Source organism: Piliocolobus tephrosceles, chromosome 10 (genome assembly GCF_002776525.5).
Source record: "Piliocolobus tephrosceles isolate RC106 chromosome 10, ASM277652v3, whole genome shotgun sequence".
In the NCBI taxonomy this organism is placed as follows: domain Eukaryota; kingdom Metazoa; phylum Chordata; class Mammalia; order Primates; family Cercopithecidae; genus Piliocolobus; species Piliocolobus tephrosceles.
In genome coordinates this window covers 59,090,642-59,116,681 of record NC_045443.1, presented here as the reverse complement: position 1 = coordinate 59,116,681, position 26,040 = coordinate 59,090,642, and the positions used below count along the sequence as shown (strand labels likewise).

Sequence of the window (26,040 nt, the reverse complement as noted above, 5' to 3'; positions counted from 1 at the left end):
TTTAAAAAGTGAAATTGAAGAGTTAAAACTTGAAAAGCAAATTAAGTTTGATGACATTAGAATAATTATTCTTAGAAAATATACAGAACACTGTTGGGAAAAGATTATCAGTCAAGTAAACATATGTAAAAATATATTTGCTAAAGATTATTATAAAGACATATATTTGGTAAAGTTCATGGAAAAGTATCTAGCTTCTTAAAAGAGATTCCAACATACCTGTAATAAAGTAGACCAAAACAGGTAATCACACACACAGCTCAGAACTTCACACGGATTGGCCAATTTAATGAAAAAAACTTGACATGATCTTGTGGATGGAAACAAATAAATTATGATACTGTCTGCTTACTTGAAAAATTATTCACTGTTCAGAAACTAATAGATACCAATGAAAGTCATAGATTAAAAACAAGAATCATTAAAAAATAAACATTAATCTTCAGCAACAATCAGGTAAATGCATATTAAGGCCAAAAATGAATATCATTTTATACCACTTGACATGGTTTGGCTATATCCCCACCCAAATCTCATCTTGAATTGTAGTTCTCATAATCCCCACATGTCATTGGAGGGACCTGATGGAAGGTAATTAAATCATGGGAGTGGTTCCCCCATGCTGTTCTCGTGATAGTGACTGAGTTCTCACGAGATCTGATGGTTTTATTAGGGCCCTTCCCCCTTTGCTCAGCACTTCTCCTTCCTGCCGCCATCTGAAGAAGGACATGTTTGCTTTCCCCTCTAGTATGCTTGTAAGTTTCCTGAGGCCTCTCCAGCCATTCTTAACTGTAAGTCAATTAAACCTCTTTCTTTATAAATTGCCCAGTTTTGGCTATGCCTTTATTAGCAGCATGATAATGGACTGATACACCACTAGAATGCCACAGAAATAGAAGTTTTTCTACATCAAGTGTTGACAATGTGTGGAGTAATGGAAATGTACACATTGCTGCTGGTGGGGATGTAAATTAGGATAATCACTTTGGAAAACAACTTAGGCTTATCTTGTAAACATAAACATATGCATTTCCTATGACCAATAATTTTTTCTAATGCATAAGTCCTAGAAAAACTCTTACACATGTGAATCAAGAGATATGTATAAGAATACTTCTGGGTGTATTGTTCACTATGGCAAAAAACTGGAAATATCCCAAATGTCCCTTGACAAGAAATGGGTGTGTATACTTTGTTATATTCACACAATGGATTATACAACTGTGAAAATGAATGAACTACAACTGAATGGAACAACACAAACCCATCTTCAAAATACAGTCTTCCCTTAGCATTTGAGGAGGATTGATTTTAGAATCTCCCACAGATGCTCAGGTCTCTGCTATAAAATTGCTGTAGTATTTGCATATAACCTATGCAACTCTTCTTGTGTAGTATAAAGCATCTCTAGATCACTTATAATACCTAATATAATATAAATGCTACCTAAATAGTTGCGATATTGTATTGTTTACAGAATAAGAACAGGCAAAAAAGTCTGTACAGTTTACAGAATAAGAACAAGCAAAAAAGTCTGTACATTTTCAATACAGATGGAGCTTTTAATTTTTTAAATATTTTTGATCCACGGTTGGATGAATCCATGTGATACGGTTTGGCTCTGTGTCCCCACCCAAATCTCATCTCAAATTATAATCCCCATAATCCCTATGTGTCAAGAAAGGCACCTGGTTAATTGTGATTGGCTCATGGAGACAGATTCCCATGTTGTCCTCGTGATAGTGAGTGAATTCTCATGAGATCTGATGGTTTTATAAGTGTCTGATAATTTTTTTTTCACACTCTCTCCTCTCACCTGCCACCATGTAAGATGTGCCTGCTTCCCCTTCTTCCATGATAGTAAGTTTCCTGAGGCCTCCTCAGCCATGTGGAACTATAAGTCAATTAACCTTATTTTCTTTATAAAAGATGCAGTCTGAGGCAGTTATTTATATCAGTGTGAAAATGGACGAATAGAATAAATTGGTACTGAGAGTGGGGCACTGCTGTAAAGATACTTGAAAATGTGGAAGTGACTTTGGAACTCTGTGTCACCACAGACAGAGGTTGGAACAGTTTGTAGGGCTCAGAAGACGGGAAGATGTAGGAAAGTTTGGAACTTTCTGGGGACCTGGTGAATGGTTTTGACCAAAATGCTGATAATGGCATGGACAATGAAGTCTAGGCTAAGGTGGTCTCAAATGGAGGTGAAGAATTTCTTGGGAACTGGAGTAAAGGTCCAAGGGAGAAATTCAAACCACCTACATAAATTGACATAAGTAATGAGGAGCTGAATGGTAGTTATCAAGTCAATGGGGAACGTGCCTCCAGGGCATGTTGGAGACCTTCCCCACAGGCCCTCCCGTCACTGGCCTAGAGGGCTAGGAGGAAAAAATGGTTTCATGGGCAGGGACCAGGATCCCTCTGCTTTGTGCCTTGCATTCCAACTGTTTTAGCCTCAGCTGTGGCTAAAAGGGGACAGGGTGCCACTTGGAGTGTTGCTTCATAGGGTGCAAGCCCCAAGACTTGGTGGCTTCCACATGATGTTACTCCTGTGGGTTCACAGAAGTCAAGAATTGAGTTTTGGGAACCTGCACATAGATTTCAGAGGATGTATGGAAATGCCTGGATGTCCAGGCAGATGTGTGCTGCAGGGGTGGAGCCCTCACAGAGAACCTCTGCTAGGGCAGTTGAGAAGGGAAAAGTGGGGTGGGAGCCCTTTTACAGAGTCCCCACTGGGGCACTGCCTAGTGGAGCTGTGAGAAGAGGGCCACTGTCCTCCAGACCCCAGAATTGTAGATCCACTGACAATCCACACAATGCATCTAGAAAAGATGCAGACACTCAACACCAGCTGTGAAAGCAGTTGGATGGTTGTAGTGGTGGTGGTGGGGCTGTACCCTGCAAAGCTACGGGGTCAGAACTGCCTAAGGCCATGGGAGCCTACCTCTTGCATCAGTGTGACCTGGATGTGAGACATTGAGTCAAAGGAGATTGTTTTGGAGCTTTAAGATGTAATGATTGTCCTACTGGATTTTGGACTTGCATGGGGCCTGTAGCCCCTTGCTTTTGGGCAATTTCTTCCATTTGGAATGAGAATATTTATCCAATGCCTGTACTCACATTGTATCTTGGAAGTAACTAACTTGCTTTTGATTTTACAGGCTCCTAGGAGGAAGGGACTTGCCTTATCTCAGATGAGACTTTTGACTTGGAGTTTTGGGTTAATGCTGAAATGAGTTAAGACTCTGGGAAACTGTTGGGAAGGCATGATTGGTTTTGAAATTAAAAATTATGTGAGACTTGGGAGGGACCAGGGGCAGTATGATAAGGTTTGGCTGTGTGTCCCTACCCAAATTTCATCTCAAATTGTAATCCCCATATTCCCCATGTGTCAAGGTGGGAGGTGGTTGGATCATGGGGACAGTTTACGCTATGCTGTTCTTGTGATAGTGAGTGAGTTCTCATGAGATCTGATAATTTTATAAGTGTTGGACAGTTCCTGCTTCACACTCATTCCTCTCTCTCTCACCTGCTGCCATGTAAGACATGCCTGCTTCCCCTTCTGCTATGATAGTAAGTTTCCTGAGGCTTCCCAAGCCATGCTGCACTGCGAGCCAATTAAACCTCTTTTCTTTATAAATTACTCAGTCTTGGGCAGTTCTTTATAGCAGTGTGAAAATGGACGCATATATCATGGTTGCGGAACCTACAATTATGTCCTGTATAATGTTGAGTGAAAAAAGCAAGTTTCAGGAAATTGCACATAGTATGATGTCATATTTATGAAGCTGAAACCAAACAAATTGAAATAATACATTAGTTAAGGATGTACAGTCAGCATCATTTTGTCTCAAGGACTTGCACATCCACTCTACATGTATCCTAAAATGAATCCCCTGCAGATAGCAAGGGGTTTGTCTTTCAAGACTAATGGTAATGTTGTTATTAAATTGGCGATGGGTTTGGTAGGTAGTGGTTCATATTTATCTTATTATTTTGCTTTCTAAATATACCTATGTTACCTATTTTATATGTATAAAATAATATAGAAAAGTAATACTACATGAAATCAGTCATTTTTGAGATCCTCTGGACCCTCAATAGAGATAAGATACTATCTAGGTTATCAGGTTATCAGATAACATTTATATCCCCCATTTGCTATTTGTGTCACAGATAGCTTGATGGCAGGCAAAAGAAAGAAAATATCATAGATGACACAAACAGTTACGTCTTTCTTTAAAACTTTAGGTTCCAGGGTCTCTTAGAAATCAGAATATGTATTTAGCATTTTGGTTGACAATGTGACATGTTGTTCAGTGCCTGCTGAGCCCTCTTCTTTTTTCCTTTATTCAATTTTAGAAGTGTTGGCAAGATAAGAATAAAGTAAATCAAATAAATCATCTGCCAAAAGGCTCACATGTAAGGTATAAGCAAATAGTGCAGAACTACTGATTAAAACAAGCAGATTGAAATCCTTATAACCTAAACCTCTCTGAGCACAGAGAATGGCAAGGGAAGAGCTTCAAGCACTTGAAGTGGCCTAGTAATATCAGGAACAATGATGTGAACATGAATACAAGTGCTTGCCAAGTGCTGTGTATTTAACTGAAGAGATAATTGTGTGCAAGTCTATGGAATCCCTGGGTAGATGAAAAGTTTGGAGTTTGGTAGATTATTAAATATTTCATAATGTTTTTTACATTCATGAAAGTGTAATATAATTAGATCTTGGCTTAGTTTGTGCTTTTGGCTGCCATTGTTAATTTTTTTTCATTCCAGAATTTTATTAACTCTCAACCCCAGAGTCATTACTTTTCTTATGAACCTCATACTTAGCTTTGGCTAAGTTTAAGGCTTTGAATAAAATAAAGAAATGAAACAAAAATAAAGAACTGTCTTTCCATTGCCTCATCGATGAGCATATATTTTAGGTACCATCCTGCTGACCCACCACCCTTTAGTAGTTGTATTCCTTTTCTTCCCTCCCTTTATGTCCTCTCCTCCTCCCTTCTCTCTCATTTCTCTCTCCCATTCTCCTCTGTCTTCTCTCTCACTAATTGCTGTGTGGATTTGTAGTTTCATGAAATCCTTATTTACAGGGCAGTCTGTTTTTGGGGAGTGCTAACTTCTGTATATAACCAAATATTTGAAGAGTTTGTGTAATCTGTTCTCTGACACATATGGTTAGGATACTAGATTACTGGTTGTGTTTTACTTCTTACTAGGGTACCTAGGCATGGATGCCTTCATTTTTTCATTAACTCCTTCATGCAATAAATACATATATTGGGTACCTACTATCTAGCATGGACTCCTGTGATACAAAGATGAGAATGACATATTTCCAGCCTCTAAAACGTTCACTCTCTGAAGAGATTGCCCCAGTTTATGATTTACAGGTGTGAATTGCCAAACATCTGAACTGTTTAGGTCATCTAAAGTAAGCATGGACGTTATTCTTGGGAACATGGGCGTTTGTGAACTGTTCTCTCCAACTGTTTACCACACTGTATTTGTGTTTGCTTTGGAAACTTTGAGTAAATCTCAGGTATAAGTTTTTAAATCTAGCCATAAGAGCCTGGAGTATCATTGAGTTAATACTTGTAAGGACTGTTTCACTTTTTTGGTGTGTGAGTGGGTAGATTAGTGTATGCTTTACAGATAGTGAAAGGATGTAGAATAAATAGGTTTTCCTTTAAGAAAAACTATGGAATTAAGACATTTGTCACCTACTTGTAGTTTTAAGAAGGACAGCAGATTGTTTAAAATCTTGACTATGTGTCATCTTTGTCAACTGATATAAAACATATATTTATGATTATATTTTTATTGTCTGACTAAATTTCCTAGCTTACTCTCCTCATAGTCCTTCTGGACATCCATGCATCTATCTGTGCTTTTATCCATGCAGGTTTATTGACTGACTGCTAGGTACCAGACCCTGAAAGTACATAATGCCCTTGGCTTATGTAAAAATGGAATGGAACTTCAATTTTGCTCTGTATTCCTTGGGTTCATATAGGGAAACTAAGATAAATACTATTCAAAAACAGTGAAGGTAGAAAATATAAATGGTAGTAAACATGCTGAGAAGGAGGCCTGTTTAGCCTGGATAGTGTAAATCGATACATAACCACATGATAGTTTAACAATCAGGAGTTTTTCTGCATCCATATTTTATCAGTTCTAAAAGCAATATCAGTTTGACTTCAAATGCAGGATATGGCTAAGAGACAAATTCCTTTAAATATTCAAAAGAATTTAAGATTGCTTTAGCTGTGAGCTTTGAGTTGAAAATTACAAGAACCATGTGAGCAATAATTACCCTTTAATAAACCAGGGAATTCTGTTTACCAGACTATCACTCTTCTATTAACAAGAACATTAAGTATTATGGAATAATTGCGTTCATGTACAAATATCACCAGTACTTCAGGCAAGTGACAGATGACTGCATGATACTGAGAGAAATGTTTTAAGGATATTATATCTATTTTTTAAAAATTGTCTTTACTGTTTGTCTTTGTGCTCCCCAAAAGGCAGCACTGTCTCTTTGCTGCTGATCTGCATTTATAACTGTATTATGAATACCTGATTTATATTTTGGAGTAGATCCAATGCAAATATCCACATTAATGCAACACATGCAAAAGTCAAGAGGTCCAAAGGTTGGTTCCCACAGCAACTGACCTTTGTTTCTCTGGAGTTTGGCAGTATTTACTTTCACTTTGTATTAGCAAAACTTTTATATTTAATGATGTATGTTATGGCACAGTTATGAGAAATGTTATTTAGGAATGTCTAATTTGTATTTAGAAAAACCTCAACTTTGGTGTTGTAACTATTTTATACTTCCCATATTCATGAAAAATAAAGGGAACTAGGAACGTAAAAGAGAACGTGAATAATTTGTTCCTAAATGATTATTTAACAATCATTCATTTAGCTATCAAAATGTCTTGAAGCAACTAATTTTGAATATGTTTATATTTGTTTATGTAAGTATATAATAGCGGGGTAATTTTGCACAAACTAAAACATAGAAAAAATATTTGATTATAAGTGGAATTTTTTATGTACGTGTATTTTTGGAGTTGTTTATTAAATTTGAAACCAATAGACACCACACTCATATTCACTATGTTTTTTCTGTTAAAATGGAAGAGTTGTCTCCACTGCTATTCAAAGCCAACCCATCCATCATGGTCTGGATCTTATTCCTTCTCATGAGCTTTCATCTTGCCATTCTTGCCTCTCACTCCTGAATCTTCCACTTCTCCCTCTCTACCAGATCATTCCCATTACACACACACATTGTCCTGTATCTCCCCAGCCCTAGGTGCTCCCATAGCTGCTTCCCAGTTTTTGTTCTCCCTTTCATAGCAAAGCTTATTGGAAGAGGTTTCTATATTCATTGCATTCACTTCTTTATCTCTTTATCTCACTCTAGAGGGTCTTCTGTTCCTCCCACTTTCCTCCCACTTCCCTGTAGCTGCTGTTTTCAAGGTCACCAAGGCTTGCTTGCATGCTGCCAAGTGTAATGGTTAGTTGTTTAAGCTCATCCTATTCAACCCCTAAGCCGTAGTCAAAACTTTGAACTCAGTTGAGCATTTCCTTCTTGGGATACTTTCTTTCTGTTAGTCTCTGTGAAACCATATTCTTCTGACTGGCACCTCCTTCTCAGTCTCCTCTGCTACCTCTTTTTTCCTCTGTTCCACCTTTAAAGTTAGGAGTGTTTTAGACCTTGAGTATTCTCTGTTTATAATCTCACTCAGAGTTATGATTGCCTAGATTGTTGGGAAATAAAAATATAGCATTCTAAGTTAAATTTGAAATTCAGATTTTATAACTGCAAACATGTTCATATTTTATACATATACACATTTATTTATTTACTTATTCATTCTATAAGCTATCAGGATGTACTTTATTATTTATCAAGATAGAGTATCACTCTGTCACCTAGGCTGGAGTGCAGTGGCACGATCTCGTCTCACTGCAACCTCTGCTGCCTGGGTTCAAGTGATTGTCATGCCTCAGCCTCCCAAGTAGCTGGGACTACAGGTGCATGCCACCATGCCCGGCTAATACTTTTGTATTTTTAGTAGAGATGGAGTTTTGCCATGTGGGCCAGGCTGGTCTCGAACTCCTGACGTCAAGTGATCTGTCAGCCTCAGCCCCCCAAAGTGCTGGGATTACAGGCGTGAGCCACCATGCCCGGCCAGGATATACTTTAGTATAGGTATGTCCTATGCAATGTTTTGGACATACTTATATTAAATAATTGTTCATTGCTTTGGAAATTCAAATTTGACTGGATGTCTTATATTTTAGCTGGCACCCCTGCCCTGAGTGAGCTCATTCACATACATAGTGTTAAATACTATCTGTGTGCTCTAGAAGTTACTTCTCCCTAAGCTTCGGGTTTGTGTTCCCAACTTCTTACATAACATCTTGGACATCCGTCTTCTCAAACTTAATATGTCCCAAAGACAATTAACTCATTTCCACTTTTTCTCCCTTGTAGTAATGACACCAATATTCATCTAGTTTTTTAAACCTAATATCTTGACTATGTCCTGGGTTCCTGTCCTCTTTGCTACCCTCTCATCAACTCTCTGACCAAGTTCTAAGGTCTGTATATCCAAAGTATATCACACATATGTCTACTTTTCTTCATCTCTACTGATAGCTTTGCAGGTCAGGCCATCATCATAACTTGCTTGGACTGTGGCCCGAGCATCCTAGATGTTCCCCCTACTTCTACTACATTTACCCCCTACAACTCTATGCAGCAGCACTTTTTAATGTGATCTTTATAAAACATAGATCATTTCAATTACCTGGTTGTTTCAAAGCCCTCTCCACTTTCATTTTCCAGTGGCTTCCCACTGCACTTTCTTTCCCAGTTCTTTCTCATGGCCAACAGGCTTCTATGGACTGACTGCTGCCAGGATCACTCTACTGACTCATACATACTGCCCCTCCCACACTGCCTTCTCTCTATTTCACTATTTCTATTCCTTTTATTTTGCCCAGAATATGCTTATATGCTCCCCTACCTTCCTCCTCCTTCTCCTCCTCCTACTCCACCTTCTTTTTCTTTTCCTTTTTTCTTTTTCTTTTTTTTTTTTGGAAGGAGTTTTTGCTCTTGTTGCCCAGGCTGGAGTGCAATGGCATGATCTCAGCTCATTGCAACCTCTGCCTCCTGGGTTCAAGCGATTCTCCTGCCTCAGCCTCCTGAGTAGCTGGGATTACAGGCATGTGCCTCCACGCCCAGCTAATTTTTTGTATTTTTAATAGAGGTGGGGTTTCTCCATGTTAGTCAGGCTGGTCTTGAACTCCTGACTTCAAAGGATCTGCCCACCTCAGCCTCCCAAATTGTTGGGATTACAGGCATGAGCCACTGCGCCCGGCCCTTCTTTTTCTTCTGATTTTGATTCTTCTTTTGATTCTGCTGCTTCTGCTTCTGTTTCTTCTGCTCCTGCTGCTGCTGTTTCTGCTGCTGCTTCTGCTGCTTCTGCTTCTCCTGCTTCTGCCGCTTCTTTTCTTCTTCCTCACAGCTGGTTTATTTGGCTAAATCTTTCTCACCCTCCTATCTAATGTTTTAGCCCCCCGAGCACTGATCAATACTTGAAATTGTCACATTGGTTTATTTAGGTATTCATTTATTTTCTCCCTTCTGGAACATAAATTCCATGATGGAGGGACTATGTTACTTCTGTTAATTACTTTATTTACAGCTCTAGAAATAGAACACAGTAGGTACTCAATACATATTTCTTGACATTCGAATTAGTGATTTTCTAAAACAGATCTGTGCTACTATATAGCAAGAAAATTCCAGGATATAACCCCTTTTTGGATCAGAAAATAGATACAAAATGAAAATATTTCCACTGCTTTTTTCCTCCCACTGGCACTTACGCTATAATGTTGAGGAGGATACATTGGTGAAAAAACAGCAATCAGCACCAAGGAAAACACTGAAAATGGTTTCATCTGCTGGAGGGAGTTGACTGTGTCCCTGGGGAGAAGTCTGGCATATTATAGCCAGTCAGGATCCTGCAATGGATTGTCTTTCAAAGTCAAAATTTAACCTGTCAAGAGGTAGAGAAAATGATTTGTAGCCTAAAGAGATGGCAGATTAATATTTTTGAAAAACTGTGCACTAAACTCCCTATGGCTACTTATTTGTTCTACTATTAAGACCTGCCTCCCTCTGGTATAGGAAATGCTTTGCACAAAACAGCGCATTTGCTTTTTATATAGACATTTTCCTTGTCCCAAGATGGGGTTTCCCAGTGAGGTGTAACATTCATTAGCCCCTTTGGACAATGCAGCCTGCTGAAACAGACCTGTGTCTTTATCTCACAGCTGCATTCAGAGTCAGAATGCACTGGGTGACTGGGGGAAGCTGTGATGTATGAAGCAGAAAGAAGATTGATTTTTCACAAGGTACCTTGTACCTGGAGTAATGAGAGTGGCAAATTACTTGTTCACTGAGCAGACATGACAGGAATGTCGTAGAGTAAATTTATATTTATGCAAACACAGTGGGGTCACATGGGTGGGAATACACAAAGTGACCTTATCTCTGGAAGATATCTCTTTAAATCACCAGTTTGCACTGGGAAGCCCACACTCAGAAAAGGCAGCAAAGGCTGCCTAAAACCCAAATCTTCTAATGAATAATGTAATGCTCATGGTACAGTAAGAAATAGGATGAATTGTGGTGCCATTTTAAAATGAGAGTCTTCAACTCACAGGCTATTTTCGGTGTTCATCTTGGATTTTGTGGCAGTGGAACATAAAATATCTACTTTAATAGAGTAAAAGAAATGGAGTGATTTATCCTAGTCATTGTGGGCCTTTAGAACCTCTCATTTGGTAATAGAAAAAGTCAGTGGTTGATGGGGAAGTGGATAATTTTTCTATGTGTAGGCAGTCCAATGCATAGAGAACACACAAGTGTCTCAGAACATTTGGGGCAGACAAAACAATTTAAAAAGCCTCTAAATGACAGAAGAATATGACAGTAGTATTCGGCAAATACACTTCAACATTCCCAACATAACGGCTGACACAATTCACTTTCAAAAGCACTGCTGATGCTTTTAGCTGTAAACTATTAAAAGAATATTAAAATAATAATTTTGTTCTATTAATGAATGTAAAAGTTTGCTGATTTTAGCAAGTAGTCTTGGATTTAGAACAATTCTTTCCTGCTTGATATCCATTTGTTGATTATTCATCACTCATTTTTTGAGAACCCAGTTTGTGTCTGCAACTATGTTAAATGCAAGGTAGAGAACAAAGAAACCAGCCAGCTTCTGAGGGAGGTCATTCCTAGTAAGCCAGATTGTAAGACAAAATACATCTAGAGAAAATGAACCCTGTTAAATCTAGTGGTGCAGACCGAACCATGGGGAACAAGGAAGAACATGTTTTAAGAGAGGTGTTATTTGCTCATGTTTGCCCTTTTGATCTTCTCCTTTAGAATCTTGACCGCAGTACTCAATAGCGTCAGCTTAGTCTAGATATCCATAAAAAACAATGGTGACATTCTTTAACTTGGTACCTTATGAGACAACAGAAAGTATATAATGCTTTCTGTGTGTCATGGACCTTCCTAAGTGCATCATGTGTGTGAGCTAAATCAATAATCGTGTTACTTCTATTGGGTAGAGTCCAGCATTATGTCCACTCTGTAGGTGGGAGATGAATGAAGAGTGAGTTGTGGTAACTTTCCTAAGGTCACTCAGATAGTTAGCAATCAAGTCCAGCCCATTGCTGCTGGAAACACAGTCTCCAACCACCCCAGGGGAGTTTAGCCTCCAATGGAGAGGGGTAGGGTTAGAAAAGCTTTTGTTGAAAATAACTGAGTCAACCTTTTGGAATAAGAAATGGGCTCTGAAATTCACCATGAAATAAACTAATATATGTTTATAATAGAGCAGAACTCAGGTATTCATTTCTGGGACCTATTCACTAAGAATCTGGCAATTACCACATGCGGTCTACTCTGAAATTCTCTTCCTTTAGATTGTTTTGATCCTCCTTTGTGTTCACAACTTTTGGCCTCCTACCTGTATGTGTTGGATTGTTGCATCCTTGCTTGGGGACCCTAATTTTTATTCAAAAAGTATTTTTCTCTACTTGATCTTTTAAGTGCACCCTCTCACTGAATTTTTCAGAGTACATGCTTTAAAAGCTTTGCAAAATGTGAGTTGTTATCCTTGGGAACTTGTTATCCTTGTTTTGCCCACTTTTTCTCTAGGAGAATGTGGCTATGATTGCTTCCTTCTGGTTTGAGTATTTTGTGTGTTTTTTTTTTTTTAACCATGTGGTATGTTCTTTAAGGTACAGTTAAGATTTGAATTTACTTTCAGTGGGAAGGGTCCTCAGTATTACTGGAGCTAATGAGCTTCCCCCTTTGCCAGAAACATGGATCCTCCAGGCTCTAATCACTTAGGGACATTCTGGTTTCATCATAGCATCTTCATGATCAATGTGTAGGCTACACTCATAATAGCAATTAGCTCACACTTGTGTTTTCTGTATGTCAGGCATTATTCTAAGTGCTTTATCTGTCTTAACTAATTTTGTAATAAGGCTGACCCTACTAGGTAGGAAGCATTATTTTCTACATTTAACAGATAAAAAACATCCATGTAGGTAATAAGCTGTCAAGGTAGACCTAGTACTCCAGACTTCCCTGCCAAACAGTTGCTGATGTATTGGAGTCAAATTCAGCTTGTCCTGGGGAAGGACAGAGAAATCTTCTTGAAAGAATTAATAGTGAATTTCAATATGGGACTGATTTCCCTACTTGGTCTTCTCTGTGCCTCTTAATTATTTTTTAGATATGGCAGCCCGCCGAGTTAATATACATCTACTAGTTGAGCATTTATTATGAGCAGGTCCTGCTGTAAGCACTTTATATATTTTAACACATTTCATCCTCAAAGCCCTTTGAAAAAGTATTATGATTTTCCTCATTTCACAGTTGAATAAATTGAGGCACTTGTTAATTTTGCCCAATGGCCCAAAGTTGGTAAATGTCAAAGCTGGATTTGAGTCCAGGAAGTCAGGTTCCCAAGTTTCCCATTATTCAGTACTATCATTACATCATCAATTATAAGTTGGTTATAATTATAGCTGAACCATGCCAATAGCCCACCAATTCATGAACCATACTATCCTTAAGATATATTGTTAGCTCTTACAGGAGCAAACAATATAAGACAACAAAAGTCAAAAACCAATCCTTTTGTTAATGTACATCTCTTTCAATTAGACTGTAAGCCCTTCGAGATCAACTCCAGAAAGTGGACACAGATGTGGACCACTGGGACCCACACGAGGACTTGTCACTGTGAGGGCCCAGTGCTGGAATCAGGCCTAACTTGTGTTCTGAGGATCTATTCTGGCAGGCAAAGCATGGAATTTAGGAATAAGGCAAAAGCAATATAGCCCACAGTATTCTTATGGAGGGCAGGAGGGATATGAGCGGGAAATCAGTGTGAAGAAACATTGTCCGGAGGTAGCAAAGAGCAGGACTAAGTTTCAGGAACAGCATTCCATGGGCGGGGGGGGGGGGGGGGGCAGGGGGGGCAGCAGCGGGGCGGTGTAGCAAGAACAAAGTGAGATCTTTTACAAGTACCCAAGAAAAGGAGTCAGGTCTGGGAAAATGGTAGAGGCTCAATTTTTAGAACTGGGGCAACACATTAGAGCCAGACTGACAAATGTAATATAACTCCCATGGTAATGGGTCAGGTGTCCTTAAATTTTTTATTCTGAATTCTAGGTTTGAATCTAATGACAAGAGGGAGGTCTGAGCCTAAAAGAGGAGAAGATAACCTCTGGCTTTGATAAAAATGCTTTCTTCTGTACGAAGAGAGGCCTTACCCAAAGCATAGCCTGTTAACCAATTATATGACGAACTATGGGGGTTATTTCTAGAGTTGAGTGCGTGCCATTGATTGTACACTCTATTTTCCTTTCTGATTAGTTCTTGTGATGGAGTGAAGATAGTACCCTTAGATATGCTATCTAATGTGCACAGGAGTAAAAAATCTGAAAGGAGAAGAGAATCATTTTTCTCCTGTTCCATCTTTCTTGGAGGATCTATCATAGTATTCTCTTTAATCAGAAAGTGGAATGAAGTCTGTTCAGACATGATGGAATACCCACACTCATGTCACTGGCGTGAATGGAGGAAAAGAGCTATGCTATGCTTATAAGTTCTAATAGCAGAAAACTTCAAATTATTCCTGTTTATCATTGGGGATCATTATGCAGTTTTCCAGCATACCGTTGCCTTCTGAATTATATTTTAATGCAATCATCAGTTTTCATTCTTCACACCTTCACACAGAAAGAGTTAGTCCAGAATCAGGCAAACAGCAAAGGTGAACTGAGGTGGAGGACACATGCTCCCCAGATGGCTCACAAATTGAATAGTATCCCAAAGTAGATTAAAACTTAATTGTATTATCATCTACATTTGATGTTTGTACAGTGTGGTGTCAGCAGATGGTGTCAAGGGTTCTGTGAACTTGATTATTTTTATACAATTCTCAGTATGGAAGGTGTAGGACTATGTTAGATAAATGAAAAAGGAACGAAGCTGCTGTGCACCCTGGCACTATGTCATTCTTCTCCCTTTGTGCAAAAGAGCAACTATTGTGAGTGCCAAGGTCTCTTTCTCTATTCTTTATCTGACACATAGCATGCCCACTAGTATTGATGTAGGATGATATGCTAGAAGGAACAAGAGATTTGTAATCAGAGGACCTGGATATGGGTCTCAAAGTTGTCCCTTTTGGGTGTGTTCTGACTGGGCAAGTCACTTCACCCCTCTAAGCCTCAGTTTTCTTATTTTTATAATATGGGTAAAAACATCTTATTCACTGTATTGAATTATGATTGTGAAAATATTTCTTCCATTTGAAAGAGGTTTGTAAAAATAAGAAACCATAAATTTAGATGCTTCCTACAGTAGAAACAAAGAAGTTTATTTAGCAAGTATTGTCTTACTTCAGTTAAGAAATTTGGCTGAATTTTAGTAATGGAATGGAGTGAAAAACTCATAAAAGAAGGCAGGGTCCCACATTTGAAATGCTTTTGTTTTTCCTTTTTTATTTAGCTTAGATATTAATTATCTTTTAGCTTCTTTTTTCTTTTTCTGTCCTTCAAATTATTCTTCATTCTCTTATTATAACCCTCTTCATCATAGTACAAACATGTTGTGTAGTAGTTTTAAGACACTGCATATTGGTAGCCGAGAGAACATATTTTTGTCATGCTTTCTTTTGTATTTATATGGAGTACCATAGTCATTCATAAATGGTATAGTGAAGTCTTTCTGAAACAAGTTATAAACTCTGTACTTTATTGATACAAATCTTTCCATTTAGCATCTCAAATTTTTAAGATAGCTTAATTGAAGATAAATTCTGGGGAATGCAATGCATCTAATTTTGAGAGAGGCATTCACCAGTGTCCTACTAAAAGAAAGCGACTACAAACGTTTGAGACTGAAATCTTCAAAGAGTTTTTTTTTTTTTTCCATTTATGTTAACTGGAAATGGTAGTGGTGTCATATGAGCTACTATCAAATATATTACCCAAAGAGCTTGTTGACTGGCTTTCTTTGGAGGCGTTTGATCATCAAATGATGAAAAGGGTTTGTATAGATTTTACATGTTTAGGCTGATGTCTTTTGCAGTCCCCCAGTGCCTTGCTGATACCTACTACATTAAGGGAAAACACTTCTATGTGGCCGTCAGCATGCTAAATATTCTGGGTCAGCTCCATCATTTCACGTTTACCTCTTATTCCTCCACTTAATTCACTTTAGCTTGGAGCCAAATGAGATTACTTGCCATTCATACTCTTTGTATGTTCCACATTCCATGTCTTTCCCCAGCCTGCTCTTTTGGCTTGACATTGCTTTCTTCATATCTCTGTATATGAAAATCTTACCAATATGTTAAGGTTTAGTTCAACTATTTCCTACTTCAGATCAAGGTTCAGCATTTCAGCATTTATTGAGGACATACTTAGTGTAAGAAATAGAGTACTTCACATATGTTATCTAATGCAACCACCAAAACTGTGGAGTAACTGGTGTTCAGAAAAATCTGTTCATTCAATCATGAGTTTTTCCAACTCAAGGATTTGAGAAGGTCAGAATATTGGTAGTTTTCTGTTTTTTTATTTCATAGATAGAAAGACTGAGTTAAAGTAATTTGCTTCATTTCATAGAACCAGATTTGGGTGAATACATCATTAGACTCAAACTTGGAGTTTTGACTGCTGGCCTAGTGCTTTACCTTATTGGTCAAAATTTCATGAGGGCACCTTTTTATTCCTTAAATTTGGTATCTCTTTCTAAGCAACTCTAATCCTTTCTTCTATATTCATACATTATTCTCTTACTTACATGAGCTCACAAATCTTTTATTCCTCTATTACAAGTCCTTTGAAGGAAGCAAGAAACTGGGGCTTGCTGACCTATCCCTTATAGTGTCCACTATGGGGCCTTGCATAAAATAAGAACTTAGTAATAGCTATTTTGGATGAATATATTGTATTTCCACAAATCAAACTTTGAGTGAGCAGCTGCATTTTCCTTATGTTTGCATGATAGCAAGTGTGTCTGTGGTGACTAATAATTACTATATTTCAATGACACATGTATAGTAAATAATGCCTTTACTCTGTGGTTTCAGGCTTAAGTGCCTTTTTGAATTTAATTAAGATAATGCCATTATATTCTTTCCTTTATGAAAATTAATGAAAAACAATACATTATCACAAACTTGTTATCTACTTATTAGCTGAAAGATGAATTTTTTTTGTTTGCTATGTTATCATGAAGCCCCAAATTAAAAATTTACAACTGTAATCAGATTATGGGTTCCATGTGTGCAGGAAGTGACCTTGTCATTTTCACAGCTATATTGCCAGTGTTTAAAGTAACAGTAGATGTTTAATAATGTTTGTTAAATGATCAGTTAGGTTGTAGTTTCATTGGAGGATGAACCTTTGACTTTGTAGATTTTTTAAGATTAAAACTTGAGAGATACTTTTATATAGGTTATTTCTTTTAATCATTGCAACAACCCTGTGAAGTAGTTAAGGCAAGCCATATTACCTTTATTGTACAAAATGATCAACTGAGACTCAGAGGAATTAAATGATTCTAGAAATCATCTACCTAAACAGGTGACCAAGTCTTGAATCCAAGTATTCTTACTCCAAATCCTGCATTCTTTCTGTGTTACCATGTAGTAAGTAGAAGATATAAATATAGCATAGAGTATTTGCAAGGAAATAAAGTGAGGCAGTTTTTAAGGTGCTTTCTGGAAAGTTATATGTAATAAATTGGAGTGAATTTGACATTTGAAAGATGATACCAAAAAAGAAGCAATGGTACTGATCTTGGTGAAAGACTCTGAATTTGAGCCAGTTCTGAATTGTCTTTTAAGCCTTACACTAAGAGAAAAACTAAGCACAGCCATTTTATTCTCCTTTTACTCCCTTTGCCTCCATTTCTCAGCTTATCTGAACCATAAGCTATTTAAAGCTTCAGAATTTTACCAAAGTCTTCTAAATATCCTTTTGTCCTCTTCCCACCCACTCTGCCGACAATCAACTGAAAAAAAACAGCTGACTTATTTGGTATTTTTATACCTTGTGCTTTATTGTTTTCTTCCAGTGTTTTTCTCCCGACGCCAAAGTGCAGATGCTGTGATTGCTACTTCTAGCTCAAGACATCTGTTTTTCAGTAGGTCCTTTTCTTTCTTTCGTTCCCAATTATAATCTTTTATGTGCCACTGCTAAAGTATAGAGTAGAAACATCAGATGCTGTCCTTACAAGAATAAATACTCTGTTTTTAGCCTCTGTTTTAGCCTCTGGATTCTCCCATGGAAGGCAAACTTAGTTTTTAAGTTGGATTGGTACATTAAACATCTTCAAATCTAAGGGCTTTAAAGCACTCTTATAAGCACAGTTTTTTCATATAATGTTACTCATTTGAAGTCCATAAGTCTAGGCAAAATTTTCAATGTGGGTAAATAAAAAGTACAGGGATGATAACCAAGAATTTTTTTTTGTCTTCATATGCTCTCTTCTTGCTTTTTCTTTTCTTTTTTTTTTTTTTTTTCTGTTTCAAGTCAGAGTTGACACAGTCCATAAGTAGAAAGTGGTACCTACTCAGAAATAAGATAGCTTAGAACTGAAGCCACGTCCTGGTTGCCCACAGGCTGTATTTGCCATGCAGAATGTTCTTTAAAATGAGATTAATTGATAACATTTAAAAATGATGAATTTCAGATATGATTCTGGATTTCTGGCTCCTGAAGGAAACTGGGAGGGTGGGGGTGGTATGAGGTTCTCCTTCCCATGTGTCCTCAATTGGCTGAAGCTGAAAGTGTCCTGGAGGTGAATTAGACAGTGAGATGATTGAGCCCTTACTTCACTGACTGGCCTGTATGGCTCCTACTGGACCCATCATATATTTGTAGTCAATTTTTTCTGTACAGTCATAAGCCACATCCAATGCTTTGGCCAATGATGAACTGTACATACAGTGTTGGTTCCATAAGATTTAATATGCTATTTTTACTGTACCTTTTCTATGTAATTAGATATGCTCAGATACACAAATACCATTGTATTACAGCTGTCAACAAGTTTGTGGCCTAGGAGCAATAGATTATCCCATACAGCCTAGGTGTGTAGCAGGCTGTACCTATGGGTTTGTGTCAGTGCACTCTATGAGGTTCGCATGTTAAAATTGCCCAATGATGCATTTCTCAGAATGTATCCTGATTATTGAGAAATGCATAACTGTATATATAATATTATATTGACAAATAATCAGCTAAATTTATTTCTAGCCATGTATAATTCCTCTCTTGTTTAGCATTTAAAACAAAACCATGGCCAAGGCACCTTTTTTTAAAATTTATTTATTATTGTTTGTTACATATGTATACTTGTGCCATGTTGGTGTGCTGCACCCATCAACTCGTCAGCAACCATCAACTTGTCATTTACATCAGGTATAACTCCCAATGCAATCCCTCACCCCTCCCCCCTCCCCATGATAGGTCCCGGTGTGTGATGTTCCCCTTCCCGAGTCCAAGTGATCTCATTGTTCAGTTCCCACCTATGAGTGAGAACATGTGGTGTTTGGTTTTCTGTTCTTGCGATAGTTTGCTGAGAATGATGGTTTCCAGCTGCATCCATGTCCCTACAAAGGACACAAACTCATCCTTTTTTATGGCTGCATAGTATTCCATGGTGTATATGTGCCACATTTTCTTAATCCAGTCTGTCACTGATGGACATTTGGGTTGATTCCAAGTCTTTGCTATTGTGAATAGTGCTGCAATAAACATACGTGTGCATGTGTCTTTATAGCAGCATGATTTATAATACTTTGGATATGTCCCCAGTAATGGGATGGCTGGGTCAAATGGTACTTCTAGTTCTAGATCCTTGAGGAATCACCATACTGTTTTCCATAATGGTTGAACTAGTTTACAATCCCACCAACAGTGTAAAAGTGTCCCTATTTCTCCACATCCTCTCCAGCATCTGTTGTTTCCTGACTTTTTAATGGTTGCCATTCTAACTGGTGTGAGATGGTATCTCATTGTGGTTTTGATTTGCATTTCTCTGATGGCCAGTGATGATGAGCATTTTTTCATGTGTCTGTTGGCTGTATGAATGTCTTCTTTTGACAAATGTCTGTTCATATCCTTTGCCCACTTTTTGATGGGGTTGTTTTTTTTTTTTTTTCTTGTAAATTTGTTTGAGTTCTTTGTAGGTTCTGGATATTAGCCCTTTGTCAGATGAATAGATTGCAAAAATTTTCTCCCATTCTGTAGGTTGCCTGTTCACTCTGATGGTAGTTTCTTTTGCTATGCAGAAGCTCTTTAGTTTAATGAGATCCCATTTGTCAATTTTGGCTTTTGTTGCCATTGCTTTTGATGTATTTGACATGAAGTCCTTGCCCATGCCTATGTCCTGAATGGTATTACCTAGGTTTTCTTCTAGGGTTTTGATGGTATTAGGTCTAACACTTAAGTCTCTAATCCATCTTGAATTAATTTTCGTATAAGGAGTAAGGAAAGGATCCAGTTTCAGCTTTCTACTTATGGCTAGCCAATTTTCCCAGCACCATTTATTAAATAGGGAATCCTTTCCCCATTTCTTGTTTAGCTGCCGGTGCCCGCCCCCAGCCCGGCCGGAGAGGAGCTGACCCAGTTGGTTTTGATCTGATAAATGCACGCATACCCCCCGCGAAGGGGGTCAGCGCCCGTTGGCATGTATTAGCTCTAGAATTACTGGCATCTTTTTTCATAGGCCCAGAAAAAAAATTTAGTAGGAATTATTTTAACATATTCTATTTTGTATTATGGAAATAAGACGTTAGAATCGTTTTCATTATCAATTTTTTTTTTTCTTTTTGACAGTTGGCAGAGCTAGCTGAGGATTTATTTTGGGAAAAAAGTGAATTGTTTTGTAGCTGGAGGTATGGGGGAAGGGTGTCCCCCTGGCAGTAAACTCCCCCCGCGGGTGGGCTGAGGGCTAGCGCTGAGTCTCAGGTGGGTCTCCTGTTCCCTGTGCTCCCCTGCACAGCAGCCTCTCTCACGGGCTCTGGGGCAGCTGCAGTGGGGGTAGAGTGGGAGGGGCTACCATGGCCATTCACTCCGGCAGGACTTCAGAGGACTCAGACACCAGCTTCTCATCGTGGGTCTCGATCTTCACAACCACAGCCCTGGTGGAGCTGGTGCCGCTGAAGTAGCTGGAGCCCCCTACAGAACCAAAGCTGGAGCTCAGGCATAGCTAAGGAGAGGGCTTGTGAGGCCCCCACAGGCCGAGCTGAGCCCTCCTGCATAGTCACTGGTGGTCTTCGAGTAGATACTCATGTTCTGCATCCTAGACTCTAGCCAGCTCTCTTCGCCCTCCAGCAGCTTCTTGTAGGTGGCAATCTTGATATCCAGGGTCAGCTTGACATTCATCAGCTCCTGGTATACACGCAGCTGCCAAGCCATGTCCTGCTTGGCCCGCTGCAGGGTGGCCTCCAGCTCGGACAGCTTGGTGTTGGCATCCTTATGGCCAGCTCCCCGCACTGTTCAACATCTGTGATGGCGGCTTCCAGGGAAGCCCTCTGGCCTTTGAGGCCCTTGGAGCCAGCTGACATTCTGGTTCATCTCGGAGATCTTAGTCTTTGTATGCGGCAGGTTGTCCCTGCCAGCGTCTGCAGCTCCTCATACTTGATCTGGTACATGCTCTCAGCCTCAGTCCATCTGCAGTTGGCGATCTCCTCCTACTGGGCCTTGACCTCAGCGATGATGTTGTCCATGTCCAGGGAGCAGCTGCTGTCCACAGACAGCACCATAAATGTGTTGGAGATCAGGGATGGCAGCTCCCTGATCTCCTCTTCCTACAGCTGCCTGAGGAAGTTGATCTCACCAGTCAGCCCTTCCAGGCAAGACTCCAGCTCTGCCTTGTTCATGTAAACTTCATCGCATCATTCTCTATTAGGACAGATTCATTCTCCATCTCTGTATGCTTATTGATCTCATCATGGTACTTGTTCCTTAAGTCCTCCACCAGCTCCTGTGTGTTGCCAAGCTCCACCTCCAGCCACAGCTTCTCCTGGCCCAGTCTCCAGCTGCCGCCTAAGCTTGTTGAGGTAGCTCTGGAACATTGTCCATGTTGCTCCGAGCCAACTTCTGCTGCTGCAGGAGGCTCCACTTGACCTCCAGTATCTTGTTCTACTGCTCTAGGAACCGTACCTTGTTGATGAAGGAGGCAAACTTGTTTTGAAGGTCTTGATCTGCTCCTCCTCCTGGGTGTGCAGGGCCTGGCCTGGATGTTGGGGTCCACCTCCAGGTTAAGGGGGCTCAGCAGGCTCTGATTGACCATGACAGCAGTGATCCCTCCCATACTACTGGCCCCACCAAAGCCTCTGCCCAGGCCACCCTGGAAGCTGCTGCTGCCCACTTGGGAAAAGCTTGAGGAGGTGATGGGGGCACCAGGCCACTTGTGTAGGAGTGGCTGCTGAAGGCCCAGGGACCAGAGGTGGACACCTTATGGGACTTCTAGGTGACCTTGATGAACATAGTAGAGGCAGGAGTGGAAGTGGGTGGGCCCCAACCAGGCAGAGATTTGAGAAGGAGTGGAGAAGCTGCTGCTTCTTCATTTTCAGACTTTTAATGAAAAGAACTTTGGGCCTGAAGCTGGAAGAACATTTTAAACATTTTTTTTTGAGACAGGGTCTTGCTATGTTGCCCAGGCTGGAGTGCAGTGGTGCCATCACATTTCCCTGAAGACTCCAACTTCTGTCCTCAAGTGATCCTCATGCTTCAGCCTCCCAAAGCATTGAGCCATAGCATGAACCACTGTGCCTGGTGGATAACTGGTTTTGAGTTCTGGCTGTGCTACTTACTAACTTTGACTTTGAACAAGTCACTTACCTTCTCTAAGCCTGTTCCCTCATCTCTGCAAGAGGGATGATTCCATCTGCCAGCCTCTTGATCATGTGAACCAAAGATGATCACAGATGTAGACGTTCTTAGTATACCATATGGCACTGTGCAAAAGTAAGATACTTTGTGGGGAAATAGAGCTATAGTGTATGGTTTGTCAAGGAGCTTAGCTTCTATTTACAGATATAAGACTTACATGTAATATAAACAATAATTGAAAGTATTCTACTGCTTACAAGAGGTAGAGACATTAAATGTTATTGGACATAAGAAAATGCGTGTGATCATGCGGAGTAACCAAACTCAAAATTAAAAGGACATATGTAGTGTCTCTTCCATCTATTTATTCAGCACATATTTATTCTGCACACACTCTGTGATAAGAAACATCATAAATGCTGGAAGTAAAGTAGTGAAATAGAAGGCATACGCTTGTGCTCTTATAGTCGATTGTATTCTAGTAGGGGGAGAGAGAGACAATAAACAAGTAAGCAAATAGGTTAATACTATTTCAAATACTGTTCAGTGCCACAAAGAAAAGAAATGTAGGTTATATGGCAGAGCCAATGAGCAGAACTGTTCCCATTATGACTCTTGCCATTTTATGTGTTTTTCCTCATTTTTATTGTTGTAAAATAGACATAACATAAAGTTTACCATTGTAGCCATTTTTTTGTACAATTCAGCCGCATTAAGTACATTCACAATGTTGTACATTACTGCTATGTATTCCAGAACTCTTTTAAAAATCATCCTGTACAAAAACTCTATATTCATTAAATAGTAACTCTCCGTTTCCCCCTCCCTTCAGCTCCTGGTAATCTCTATTCTACTTTCTGTCACAATGAATTTGACTATTCTAGGTACCTCTCATGTAAGTAGAATCACACAGTATTTGTACTTTTGTGTCTGGCTTATTTCACTTAACATGTTTCCAAGTTCATCTATGTTGTAATTTCTTGTTAAGGCTGAATCATATTCCACTGTGTGTGTATATATATGTATATGTGTGTGTGTGTGTGTGTGTGTATATCACAATTTGTTTATCCATTCACCCTATTACCTAATTTAGTATGATTTTGTAATAAGTCTAATTTGTAGACTACTATATAGTTTACAAAGTACTCTCATGTCCATTGTACATTGCAAGAAGAGTGTTAACTCAGGGATTACTGGTTAAATTGTTGCTAAACTATAGCGATATCTGGCATTTGTTTTGTGTAGTATTCTAGCTGATGTGTCCTGAATCCTTGTTCCTAGCAATTGAAGTAATGGGACATAAATTGAGAAGAAAGTAGGTCGGTAGGTTTTCAGCCACTATGAAATGACGATGGCTGTAGTTCGGACTAGTTCTTCATATCCCCGTAATATAGGGCTTTCCTCAGGGTGTTCTTTGGAGAATTTTTTGAAAATAGACCCAGGTAATAGGCTTCCACCACCACCTTGGGGCATAATTTCACAATAGAATACATCTCACCATTGGGAAAATTTCTCAAGATTGCACACTTAACCACTTGACTGCTGCTTTGCCATGTGATTGCATACTGTAGGAAAATACCTGCATCATGACTGAGGAAGCCAAATTCATCCATAGGAAAATGATAGGAGTGGAACAAAAGCAGCTGATGGCAAATAGAAGTTGGAGTAGTGTATATTATGTGATTGATTTTATTCATAAAGGGAAAGAGTAAAAAAGTGAGATTCTAAAAGGTACAGAAATCTTATTACAAAAAGAACAAGTCAGAAAGCAATATGTTATAGAGGCTTACTGTAGACTGAGGTTTGTAGCACAGAGTGGTTGCTTCTTTGATTCCTAATGAGTTGAGTTCTCAGTTGCTTAAGCTGTTAGCTGAAAGCTGAGGATGGTACTTTGTTATATTAAAATCTGATAATGTTCTACCTTTCCCTCGAAGACAGCTCATTAAAATATATGAAGTAATGTACAACTATCAAACACATATAAGCAGTGTGAATAGAATGTAGTGATAAAAGTGTGTGGGTCCCAGCATCACTGTCTCTTTCATTGTGCTTTGTGACGTTGCTGTGCTCAGGGATTTAATGCTAGTGCACCTAATTGTCCAAAAATGTTGCTTAAACTATTATTCTCAGAGAGCAGTGTGAATTCAAGTGAACTTGATTAAACAGTCTATTCTTGGACTCTTTCCTTTTGGTTTCTTTTGAGAACACAGAATAGCATTCTTTTTGACACATAACTACTATCTTTTTTTTTTTTTAACGCTTTGTTTGTTTTTATAATTTTTGATGGTATGGTTGAAATATGTTGATGTTGGTGCTTTAGAAGGGATGGTTATATGAGCAGAGGCCTTCAGATATGAAATTTTAGCTCTTCCGTTCACCTACTTTTGAGAACAATCTGTGTTGAGGGGGAGTTTCCATGTTGTAATGGTTTGCTGGTAAAGCTGTTTTTCTCTCTGAATGTGTGCTGTTAACTAGCTAGTACTTGCTGGCATATTGGCCATACTGGATGGTTAAATGCATAAAATGGAGAGTCCTTCATATATGTAGGTGTTACCACGGTGAGAATAAATGTGCTTGGACCACAAACTTTATCCTAACAAAGAACTCTTAAAGATGATTGTCGTCGTTCTCACTCGTTCTTTCACTCATTTGCCAGCATGCAGGAGAAAGAGCTGAGGTGAAGTGGATTTCTTCCATGCCTCATTTCCCAAGAGAACTGGTCACCAGAACAAAAGGAGTAAAAGTCTTAACTAGTCCCAATGATAATAGAGTGAAGAAATATTTAGAACTGGTTCCATTACCAGAGCTTATTTGCAATGATGAAATCTTATTATTTGCATTATAAAAGTCTTATTAAAAAAGAAAGAAAATATTTTATTATGAATATTATATACAGAACTTAGATGCTATGTGCAGAGTTATCTCTCCTTTTACCATATATAATCACAAAATTAAATATAAGGCTTGTGATTTAGCCATCTATAAAAGGCTACATATAATTGGAAGTTTTCTTTCTTATTCCATATAATGGTGCTCCACCTAATGTTTGTGAAATGTAGTCATCTCCAGATCATGCAGGAATGGAAGCTTTGTGGGTTGTTTGCAGATCTACAAATCATCTGCTTGTTTCCTATCACTTGTTTCAATTCATATTGTGACATAGTGTCATTGTGTTAAGAGGGTAGGAGAAGGTAATCCAAATGTTTCTAATTGTTAGTACTTTTGTCTGAAGTTTTTGTAGGAAAAGAGGACAAATATAAAACAAGGTTTTGTGTTGTCTAGATTCAGTTATCCAGCCCTCTCCTTTACAAACATCATCATGATTTTGTGGACACATGCATTTCATATTAAATTGCAAAAATTAGATTTATTTTCAATTTAATAGCTTTAATATATTTTACATTTTAGCTTGATTAGACTCAAATGTTTGATGGCTTATTTTTTGATATATGTATATCTTGTTACAGTGGTTCAATATGAAATCTTACTTTTGGTCATACTATATAACTGCACCATATTTTCCTTAAATTTTTTCTT

The 26,040-nt window shown here is 38.7% G+C and overlaps 1 protein-coding gene and 1 pseudogene across 1 annotated transcript in view; one reads left to right on the top strand and one right to left on the bottom strand.

The window, feature by feature from the left end:
* The window catches only part of TAFA2 (TAFA chemokine like family member 2), a 523,248-nt gene that overhangs the window by 315,176 nt on the left and 182,032 nt on the right, over window positions 1-26,040 (top strand). The gene's annotated exons all lie outside the window — the stretch shown is intronic.
* Window positions 20,735-22,158, bottom strand: LOC111551249 (annotated as a pseudogene).